This window comes from Lissotriton vulgaris, chromosome 8, assembly GCF_964263255.1.
Source record: "Lissotriton vulgaris chromosome 8, aLisVul1.2, whole genome shotgun sequence".
Classification (NCBI taxonomy): domain Eukaryota; kingdom Metazoa; phylum Chordata; class Amphibia; order Caudata; family Salamandridae; genus Lissotriton; species Lissotriton vulgaris.
The window spans coordinates 121,391,716-121,402,319 of NC_141696.1; the positions used below are offsets into that span (position 1 = coordinate 121,391,716).

At 43.8% G+C, this 10,604-nt stretch overlaps 1 protein-coding gene across 1 annotated transcript in view; it reads right to left on the bottom strand.

The window, feature by feature from the left end:
• Positions 1 to 10,212, bottom strand: part of LOC147693574 (solute carrier organic anion transporter family member 2B1-like) — a 457,504-nt gene extending 447,292 nt beyond the window's left edge. The window contains exon 1 of the mRNA XM_086933236.1: positions 9,442 to 10,212. The gene's annotated coding sequence lies outside the window, so the exon portion shown is untranslated. The remainder of the gene's footprint in view (positions 1 to 9,441) is intronic.
• Between the last annotated feature and the right edge of the window lie 392 nt (positions 10,213 to 10,604).

Sequence of the window (10,604 nt, forward strand, 5' to 3'; positions counted from 1 at the left end):
CGAAATGCTTTTGTACGGACCTGCACATTGGTAGTTCTGCAGTTCTAATCATCCCTACCGACACGAAGATGAGAACGGAGGCGCACTTCCTACCTTGGTTCAGCCGGGAGTCTCTGCACTGCTTGAGCGCTAATCACAAACGCGTTACTCGGGACATGGTCTGTGTTTGAACGGCGCGCGGCTGTAACTCCTGAAGTCTCACGAGATGATGCGGAGCGTGACCTGCTCCTTTTGAAAACAATGATGTTAATGGCTCCCTGCATTGGAGTGAATTACTGTCCGTTACCGGTACATACTGTATTATTTTAGCGTATACGAACCTAGGTACTTTAAGGCTCATACGAGCATTTGCAAAGGCCTATTTATTAATGCCATAGTAGTGTCCAGGGCGCGAGACTGGGGTCCACGCGGGTGGACGGCGTCCCCTCACTCTTTTGAAAGGGTGGACGCCATCCCCCCTGCCAAGAAGCTGGGCCCCACAGAAATATGCTGAACGTGTCCCGGTGTAAATTTCAGACACCGGCACACGTTCAGCACGTTACGTCACGAGGTCATTTGCATACTATCAGGCCCCCCACTTCTTTTTATAGGCCCTGGTAGTGTCCCTGTGCATTACTGGGATTAACATTCCTGACATTAATAATCAAACGTGTGGCTCAGAGTAGCGTCCTCGCACAGTGCAAGCATGCCGGTTCCTTAACACTCGCATAATTTCGTAGTCCGACTAGGCATAAGTACAGTGAATCAATTGTCAATGCATATTACAGTGCACATTGGCTTGAGGACGTTCTATCTGGGGGATGACCTGACAGACAATGACACAGTATGAAGAGAAACCACCGGCACAAATTAAGCAGGCGTGGGTATGTTGCCCACTTACCTGCCCATGACAAAGGGGCAGTACGGGATGTACACTCTGATGCTCCTGCAACCTGCATGGCACTTACCCAAAAGATCCTACAGTTCAGTATGCCCCCACAGGAGAGGCACTGGACCCGGTCCTTTGGCCCCACGTGAAAGAAGCCGGCGCTGGCCAGGTGTGCGCCAAACGCTGTGCCACGGTCGGACACCTTTTGAAGAACCTCAGCCTGTAGAGCTCGCGCGTAGTTCTTGTTCTTCGCGCCATCTTGCTGGTGCTCGAGCACAGAGAGACAAGTCAGGTCCCGGGCCGCGCTGTGATTGGCTGACGTCACGGGGGTGTCCCGGGCCGGCAGCCAATCACAGAGCGGCCCGGGAATGACGTCACGGGGGTGTCCCGGGCCGGCAGCCAATCGCAGCGCGGCCCGGGACAAAGGGGCGGGGCTTAAAAAAAGCACCAGAAACGCCCCCGAATCGCGTTTTCGGGAGAAAGCGCGATTGACAGCCTCTGTCTCCCAATGGCTAGCCTCCATTTATGGAGCTAGCCAATGAGAGGCAGAGGCGGGTCATCGATCATATATAGAACTCAATAGGTTTTTTAGCGAATGCTCACTACGTGAGCATTTGCAGGCAAAACCTAAAAATTAAGGATATCATTTTTAATTTACAGAATATTCCAAGGTATTGTGAATGAATAAATACTTGCCAACTTCTCAGCCAATTCATTGGTACATCAATGCACTTTCATGTGTGCTGCTTCGTGCAGCACACATGAAAGTTACAAAATGGCATTTTTAAAAAGGATTGTTTATGTACAGGAAGGAACACCTTCCTGTAAATAAACAAACCATGTATTTTTTTCCTTTTTCCACGTGTACTGCACAAGGCAGCACTCATGGAAAAAGCAAAAACGGGGAGAAATACTGCATTTGTACTCGTTTAGCCACCTTAAGACCAGGGTTTTCCTGGTATTAATTTTGGCGCTGCCTCCTATGTACTCCACCCTTGTACATAGGGGGCAGAGTCAAATACAATAAGTGCTGCGGTGGAATGCTCACCACAACACCTACTGCATCCACCTTTCATGCTAAATTTAGCGTGAAAGGGTGCCTTATGTACAAGGCAGCGTTAAGCCACGTTAAGTGGCTTAACGCTGCATTGTACATAAGGCAGGGCCCCTATCGAAACGGGAAAGTCACAAAAAGTGACGTTCCCTTTGGCAATAGGGGCTTGCCCCTCCATTCTTGTTCCAGTACTCTCAATGTTTTGCCGGATGTATGACGTTAGAACGCGCGCGTTACCACGACCTACTATTACAACGCGATCGTAACAACGAAAGTTGTTACCACTCATTGCGCTGGGGGGGCGCAAAATTAAATAATTTAATTTACTATTCCAACACCAGTCCCCGTGGATAGTAGGGAAGGTGTTGGGATAGTAAATTAAATAATTTCCTATCCTTGAGCGCCCCCCAGCGCAATGCGTGGTAACAACTTTCGTTGTTACGACCGCGTTGTAATGGTAGCTCGTGGTAACGCGCGCGTTGTAAGCGTTGCATACCGTTTTGCCTGGTATTTGATGCAACTTTGACTAAATTGCACTGGATTCCTGCTAACTAGGTTCCCAGTGCTAGTGTTATTTCCCCAAAACAAAACAACTGGTCACTTGATCCCAAAGTGATCAGGCCTTTAGCACATCAGGCTAGTATCACCCCTAAGGTGGGTTACACTGAAGTGGATACAACCTTTCAGAAGTAGCCATCATTGTGATGGCATACTTCAGAATTCTGGGTTAGGGTTATGCCCACTTCCAGTAGAAAGTGATTATAAAGGGGGAGTAGTGAACCTAGGTGCCAGGAGCCCATTGGCTACTACCTTAGACCCCACCAAACCCCCTACATTTAATATTTAGGGTAGCCCTTTGCACCAGAGATCAGATCCTGACAACTTACAAAGAAGAAGGACACTGTGCTGTCAAAGCAGAAGACTGAAGAAGAGTGCCTGACTTTGCAGCAGCCCTGACAACCTGTCTGCAGTTCCCCATCAAAACTGCACCAAAGATGTTTTGTCCTGCAGCTTCTGTACCTGCAAAGCCTGGGAGGACAGCCTACCTTCAATAAAGACTCAAGAACTGCAGTGGAGCAGCAGAGCTGCTTCCCTGCATCCTGAAGGCACCCAAGGAGACTTGAGAGGACTCCAAGATTGCAAAAACCCGACACCGGCAGGCATCACTGCACATGCCATTCCAAGACCAAGTGGAAGAGGTCCAACAGTTACAGCATGGTCCCCCAACCCTCCAGAGAAGAAGCCCCTCTTGTGTTTGCCAGGAGGGGACCCCTCAATGCCGCCCACAAATCCTCCTGGTGGAAAAAACATGATGCCTATGGACAACTTTGCACCACTTGCCCCAGGCCCATGGAGAAGAGGATCAAAGGTGTCCCCACATCCCCTAGCAGCATGAAAGCTGAGCCCACTTGCTGGTTCAACCCAACTTGTTTCCCCGTCGAAGCCTGAAGCCTCTTTTCAACTTGACCAATCGCCATAGGACAACACTGGGCACCCGACAAGGAATTGCACCTCTGCACCTGGCAGTCTCAGTGCCGACCAGCATGACCTCTTGGAGCTGCCTTGGACCATGTCCTATACTTACCTTAAGTAAAGGACATTGGTCCCGTAAGTTGTTCAGCTAATTTCTCTTGAATGGAACTGCTGAAGGATGGAATGAACGAACCTTACAAACCATGAGCTGATACCCTATAGGGAGTCTTGGCATGAAAAAGACCAGGCACAAAAATTAACTAATGAAAGCTGGACTAACCATGTTTTTGAGGTGTTTTCTGAAGGACATGTCATTGTCAATGTTACAGAGCTTAGAGTGCAAAGAGTTGCAATGTTTGTCCATAAAGAAGGAAAAATTGAAGCCATTTATTCTGGTGTGCCTGATGTGGGAGAGATTTGGGACATTGGGAAAGAGAACCACAGAGAGAAGCCAGGAGTGCAATGCTAGAATCTGCTCTTGAGAGACGGTGAGCCTGTGTTTAAAAGAGCCCAATGTTAGATTCAAATAGCTTTCAAAATTGAGTGTTTAGCAATAGGAATCCATTTTAGAACTTTGGGGTGATTAGTAATGGTGGCATACAGAGGGTTCAGAAGATAAAATGGCAGCTGCATTCTGAGTGATGTGAACACATTGGCATAGGTAAGTAGGATAGTCAAAGTAAGCAAGTTCTCATAGCTGGAATAGTTTGGAAAACAGTTTTACTTGAAGACATTAAATGGAGATGAATACTTTTCTGAAGCACACAGAAATAGGAAAAAAAGCATGAGAAAACTAAAGGGCCAACTTGATTTCTGAAGGATAGAGAGGAATGAAAGAAAATGCCCACATTGTTGGCAGTGGTTGTCAATGAGGCCCTCGATTGTAGCATTATCAAAGACTGCCTTGACTTAGTCTTTAACCCTTCAAGGGCTTGCCTATTCATCAACACTTGCACAGTCGATGAAGATTTATACAAATTTCAAATTTCAAATATCTTTATTCAGATACGAGTATCCATAAAAGCACAGTTCATCACCAGCAGCGGGAGAAATACAGTACAAGTTTCAAAGCGCGTAGATCCACATAAAAATCCAAACAAATACAATATTACGACAGTAAATTTCTACGTAAAAATGATAAAAATAGCATTTAAAAAGGTTTGGACGGGCATATAAGATCTAGCAGCATTAACAGCATAGTGCAAATATAAAATTTGGTAAGAATACAAAATCAGCAGCATATTATCAATAAAGTGCAATAGTGTTTAGCAGCATTAGCAGCGTGGTGCAGATATGATTAGTTGTAACCACCCATCTTGGTCATGCCAATAGTAACAACAGCAAAGTACTATGTTTATGAGCAGTATTAACAACATCGGCATAGGATGCGTTTATATGTAGAAAGAAGGGCGGTGATAGATATCTTTTGCTGGGCAATGTTATGTATACTTATCACATTAGAATTCGTGCATGGAGGCACATGAGCATAAAAACCCACTTGCCCGGCAAATCAAATCATCACTTCCAAGCTGTAAAATTTCAAAATGTGCGGATTTAAAATCAAGAATTGACAATGCTTTAAAATACAGGAATCAAATAGTGTTTAGTGTATTTTACATAAAACTTGCAAAAGAATAGGAAGTGTATCACCGTTTGTTTGCTACCAATGCCGCAAGGTCAGTATGTCTGCTCAAGATTGTTACTAAATCCCAAAGGGAAACAGAGTAGATATTTTATGCTGCCATCCCTAAGGCGGAAGAGTAAACTCCTGTTCCATCGCCCAATATTCTTCAAGAGGTAATTACGTGGCATATGAGGTTGGGTGCCCGGTACCTCCAGAAGTGGCATGTACCTAGGAACCGATGGTTTTAGACGCTCAGTGTTATGTCTTTCTTCATTGTACAAATCGTACAGCGCCTCCCTAAGTGATTTTCTGCTTATACCCTCTAGGGCTAGGGGATGTAAGAAGATGTTTTCCAACTTCATGCTGGCTAAACTTTTCCTGACCGCAGCAACCCAAGGTATGGAGCCGCCCTTGAAGCACTTAAGGCAATCTGCAATTATCTCTCTTTTTAAGATTGCTGCAGGATTCTGCCATATTTTTAACCAAAATACAGGAGGGCGGGACCTGATAATAGTCCTCTACATAGCATAAATTCAATTCCCTATGACATATGTAGGTTGGAGAAGAAATTTGGGCCCCAAGAATTTTTCTACAGAAACTGTTTTCTTCTGTTTGGATCCCGCTGCAGTTTGTGTATCCCCAGTCTTCCGCGCCATAAATGGCTGTTGGGAGACATTGCAGTTTATAAATCTTCTTTATGACTAAGACCACCTCTGCTTGTTTTGGCTGCCGAAGGCTCAAAATAGAGTTAATCGCTTTAGAGAATTTACTTCTGCTATGGATGTTATAAAGTTAATGCAGTGGTTTTTCGGGCTGCAGGTCATTATGTACGATTTCTTAAAGTTGGTACAAAGCTCCAAATCGGCCATAAAGGCCACAAAGCCTGTGACTAAGGTGCGCAGTGCATTGGGTGTGCGGCACATCAGGACCGCATCATCTGCGTATGAAAGTGCGGGGAGTAATTTACCATTAATTTTGGGGACGTCGTTGGTCAATTTAGACAGGGAATTATGTAGTTCATTTATATAAAGAATAAAAAGTATGTGGGCAAGAACACATCCCTGTCTAACCCCTCTACCAATAACAATGGCCAGAGAGACCTCCCCAACGTTACTAATCCTCACCCGCGCCTTTAAGTCCCTGCGCAAATGAGCCAAAAAATAAACTAAAACCTCATCCAACCCATAATTTAAAAGGACCACCCATAAACGAGATCTATTAATAAAATCAAATGCTGATGTGAGGTCCGTAAAACCCACGTAGCCTGGTGACTTTTGTGCAATCGTGTATTTACCCAAAATAAGGTTTAGATTCAAGCACTGTTCAACAGTTCCAACATTACTTCTGAAGCCCAGCTGACAATGATTTAAAATTTGGTTGTCTTCAGGCCAAGTCCTAATCTTATTGAAGACAACCCTGCCCAAGATCTTCAATGTATTGTCTATCAAGGAAATTGGGCGATAACAGCTGGGGTTGGATCGATCTCCTTTTTTGAAGATGGGCACAATGACACTAGTCGAGCAGGAACTCAGGATGACTGTGTTGGTCAAATTATTAAAAACATTACATGAAGATTTATACAGTGAATGAATGTCCCATCTTTTGTTTTGTTGTGGAGTCTAATGAAATTTCATTTTTCTCTCTTGATTTTTTTTTTGATGTTGCCGCCTCCTTACCTGAAGGAAGGAAACATTTCTACCTCAGCTTTATTCAAATTTATAGTATCCGGCTACAAGGAGACCTTGGCTCGGGCTCTGGCTCAAAGCATTGCTTCTTATTTTGTTCTTCAGGTCTACTTTTGAGTCAAGAAGATGGCCTCCAACCTTCCTTTCTTGACAGCAACGGGAGTTGCTCGAGCAGAGACATCTTCATCCAACAAAGTGAGGGCAAACCCCCCATCACAACCATTTAAATCTTTTCAGATCAAGTACCACAAGTCAAATTTTTTAGATCCTGGTCAAAACGAAGGCATGTTTTACACAACCTATAAACATGCTTTTAGCAATAGCTGCTTTTTTTTTAAAAAAAAACAGTGATTGCTTTTACTCTTCTACCCCCATAACGATGCAAGAAGGCAAAAACAAATGAAATAGCAGTGCTAAAAAAATAAAAATACCAGTGTTAAGCATATCACTTCCAAAATGAAATTTTAGCGTTTTGCTGTAAAAAGATAACAACAGTTGTGGCGCTGTCCTCGAGGGTTCCCTTCACAAAATAACAGTGGAAACATGTGTCAGCTTGAGGCTCAGGGAAGGAGGTCTCTGTCACTCCTCCTCACGGGCTAAAACGTGGGGGACATAATGAGGTGGATGGGATATAAGTGTAAACACTGTACAATGACAAATATCAGTCTTCTTTACCAAGGGTTCCCATACTGATTAGCATGAGAATGGAAGAGAGCCATGCCTCTGAAATATTGAGGTTCGGAATAATGCATTTTCAAATAAGATTAAGAATAATTATTGGATTTGCTCATTCATGTTGATCAGCCATTAGGAATATGTGTCAGCCATCTACAATAACGATCCTAGATGCATTGTAGCAAAGCAAGCTGTGTCTATGATAACCAGGTATTTCATCATTGTATTTTTTATTTTTTACTAACACTGTAAAACGCAAAACCAGTTTGGAGCATATGTTTTCATCCAGTTAAGCTAATCATGCCCCACAATTAAACAAATAAATCAAAAAATAAAATAATCTTTGAATGGGGCTTGAAGCCTCCCATGAGAATGTATTCACATATGTAACCCCGCAGACCACATATAGTATACATTTAAAACAAAAAGATGCTCATGAGGATTGGTGTCACTACAACGCATGCTTTTACATCGCATGCCTTTACAACGCGGTTTTTACCACGCAGTCCATTACAACGCATAATGCTTTTAGGCGCTGGATAGTGAATTATTTAATTTACTATTCCAACTCCAGTCCCCGTGGATAGCAGGGAAGGTGTTGGATAGTAAATTAAATATATTCCCTATCCTAGAGCGCCCCCCAGCGCAATGCGTTGTAATGGTATGCGTTGTAATGGTTGCGATGTAATGGTAGTGCGTTGTAAAAAATGCGTTGTAAGTGATGTTCCCCGCTCATGACATCTTGACTACATTTGTCTTTTTTAGTGAGTTCTGCTGCTCTGATGCAGACTCAATGTCCTGAAAACCTTCCTCTTTCCTGCTGGTAACAACCAAATCTTGGTACAATTGTCTCTCTTTTGTGCTGCCAGAACTAAGCCTGTTCTTCTCCATTTTCTTTTTTTGTGGACAGTGGATTATATTTTAATACAAATGTTTGCACATCGCAGCAGTGCGCCCTGGGGACCATAGTTTCTGAGGACAGCTAGCATTCCTATTCTGTTCACAATGGCCCATGGACAGAGGGTATGCACAAAGAAATATGGAAGAATTCCATATCAATTAAGGGGTGCTTCAGGGAACTACAACTCACAATTTCAATACCTTCACACCAGGTGCTTTTTGGTGGTATTGTGTGAGGGTGAGCATAACACGCAATTTGAGGTAGTGCATTTCCATGAAATTACAGAAGAATTACACTGGATTACTTGAAGAGTGTACCCTAGCATGTACTTATGTTTTCGTAGCGCAAAATGCACCCTTGTGTCCAAAATGGACTCCAGGATGCATTTTGTGCTAAGAAAATAGCTCTAAATGCAGCGAAACACTAGCACCTGCAGCCAGAAGCGATTTGTACTCCCTAATTCCATCATTCCTATGCTTCTGAGGCAAGGTATCTATAACAAATTACTCACACTAAATCAAGCAGGTGTAATCTTGAATTTTCTATGATTTTATGTCAATGGAGTAATGCAAAACTACCAAAATTATTCCGATTACTGGAGGTGATCTTGGAATTGTAATAAAACGATAAACTATGAACAATGCTATTTCAAGATGACCACCAGGTTTAGAAGGTGGTGGACACATTGGGTGCTGTTCACTGCCAATGAAATGAGTGGTGTGCGAAATTGGGTAGCTGGTTGAGGGTAGTGTGAGCCCTTCTCAAGCAACAGCCACAATCCTTGTCAGGGTGAACCACAAAAGTCACTAGATTAACCTGTGCGTAACCCTCTGTTAGCCTGGCACAAAGGCAGCCAGGCTTAACTTGGAGGCAATGTGTAAAACATTTATGCAGCACACAAATACTCATAAAATAAAAACACAAAACAAGAAAAATCCCAAACAAATTTCGAAAAATGAAATAAATAAAATTACACCAAAACAAATTGAATCTAATTAGTAAAACCAGAGTTATGATTTGTTAAAAATGTTTGTGAAATCTATTGCCTAAGAGATCAAAGTGCCAATGCTGACACCCAATACTATGCGACCGGGCCACATTCAAAAGTTATGGCTGACCGCGATGGAGCACGAAATTGGATTGTGCATGGTCTTGGCTTACCTTCGGACTTTTGAAGAAGTTTTCAAAAGAAATGTCTGAGAAGCTAAAGTTCATTGGGGCAAGGCAGCCGGCATCAGAGGAGGTAGCGCTTGAAGCGGTCGTAGTGAAGATTTCTCCGTTTGGACTTTGTCACTCTTTTGGAAGTTGAAAACCTCCAGCAGGAGGAGGCTTCAGCCTGTAGCTAACGAGAGTTGCAGGAGTCTGGATACCCCTTCTGGGAGGAGCTGCTGAACAGGATTTGTTGCTGCAGAGAGGAAAATAGGGGGAACTACTATGAAGTCAGGATGACTGATAATGCACCTTGGGCAGTTCAGTGAGCAGGTAAGTCCCGGTCTCCTGTTGGTTCTTAGAGCATTTTTTGGGTGAATTGTTTTAAGTCCAAAGTTTTGGATTTGGGCTATATGGGCCCTTTTAGCACCTCTTCCAAGGGTCCAGAATTGGATGGGTGCCACTTGGAAGGTCAGGACTCACTCAGGCTGGTTGTATGGTAAGTTCAAGTTGGTTAAAGCTTTTTCTGCTCCTGAGGCTCTGAAAGGGAGGGTAGCCAACTATCCTTGGAGTCACTTTGATAGCTCTGGGTTCAAGCAGCAAAGCTGGTCTCAAGCAGCACGGCAGTCTTCTGAAGTACCTAGCAGGCCACAGGCAGGATCGAAAGGAAACTGAAGAGTTGGTCTCAGGGTCCAATTTTTATTCCTGGAGCCAGCTTTGGAGTGGAAGAAACTTTTGCAGTTCTCCTCCCACAGTTGGTTCTGGAATTCAGTGCATCCCTACCCTGGCTGCCGTTTGTCTGGAGTCACAATAGGCTTTGTGTGTGCTGAAGCAACCCTTGGACATTTAATTGGGACTATCAAAATGTATGCCACTCCCATCCTGGGCTGATGGCCCATTCTGCCAACAACAAGCCCTCCTTGTCTGTCTGGGAGGAATACACATAGGCCAACTGCCAGCTACACCTATTCATGTGACCCAGGATACAAGCTGCAGACACCAAATGTGCCAGACAAGAAAATGTATACTTTTCAAAAGTCAAAACCAAAACTCTTGCAATGTTCCCAAAATGAAATTATTCTGCTTCCCGGGTAGTTCGTTGATGTCCTCTGGCATGTCGGAAAGGCTGAAAATGCTATATTTATTTTCAGGGCAAAACTAAGAGCCACCATAAC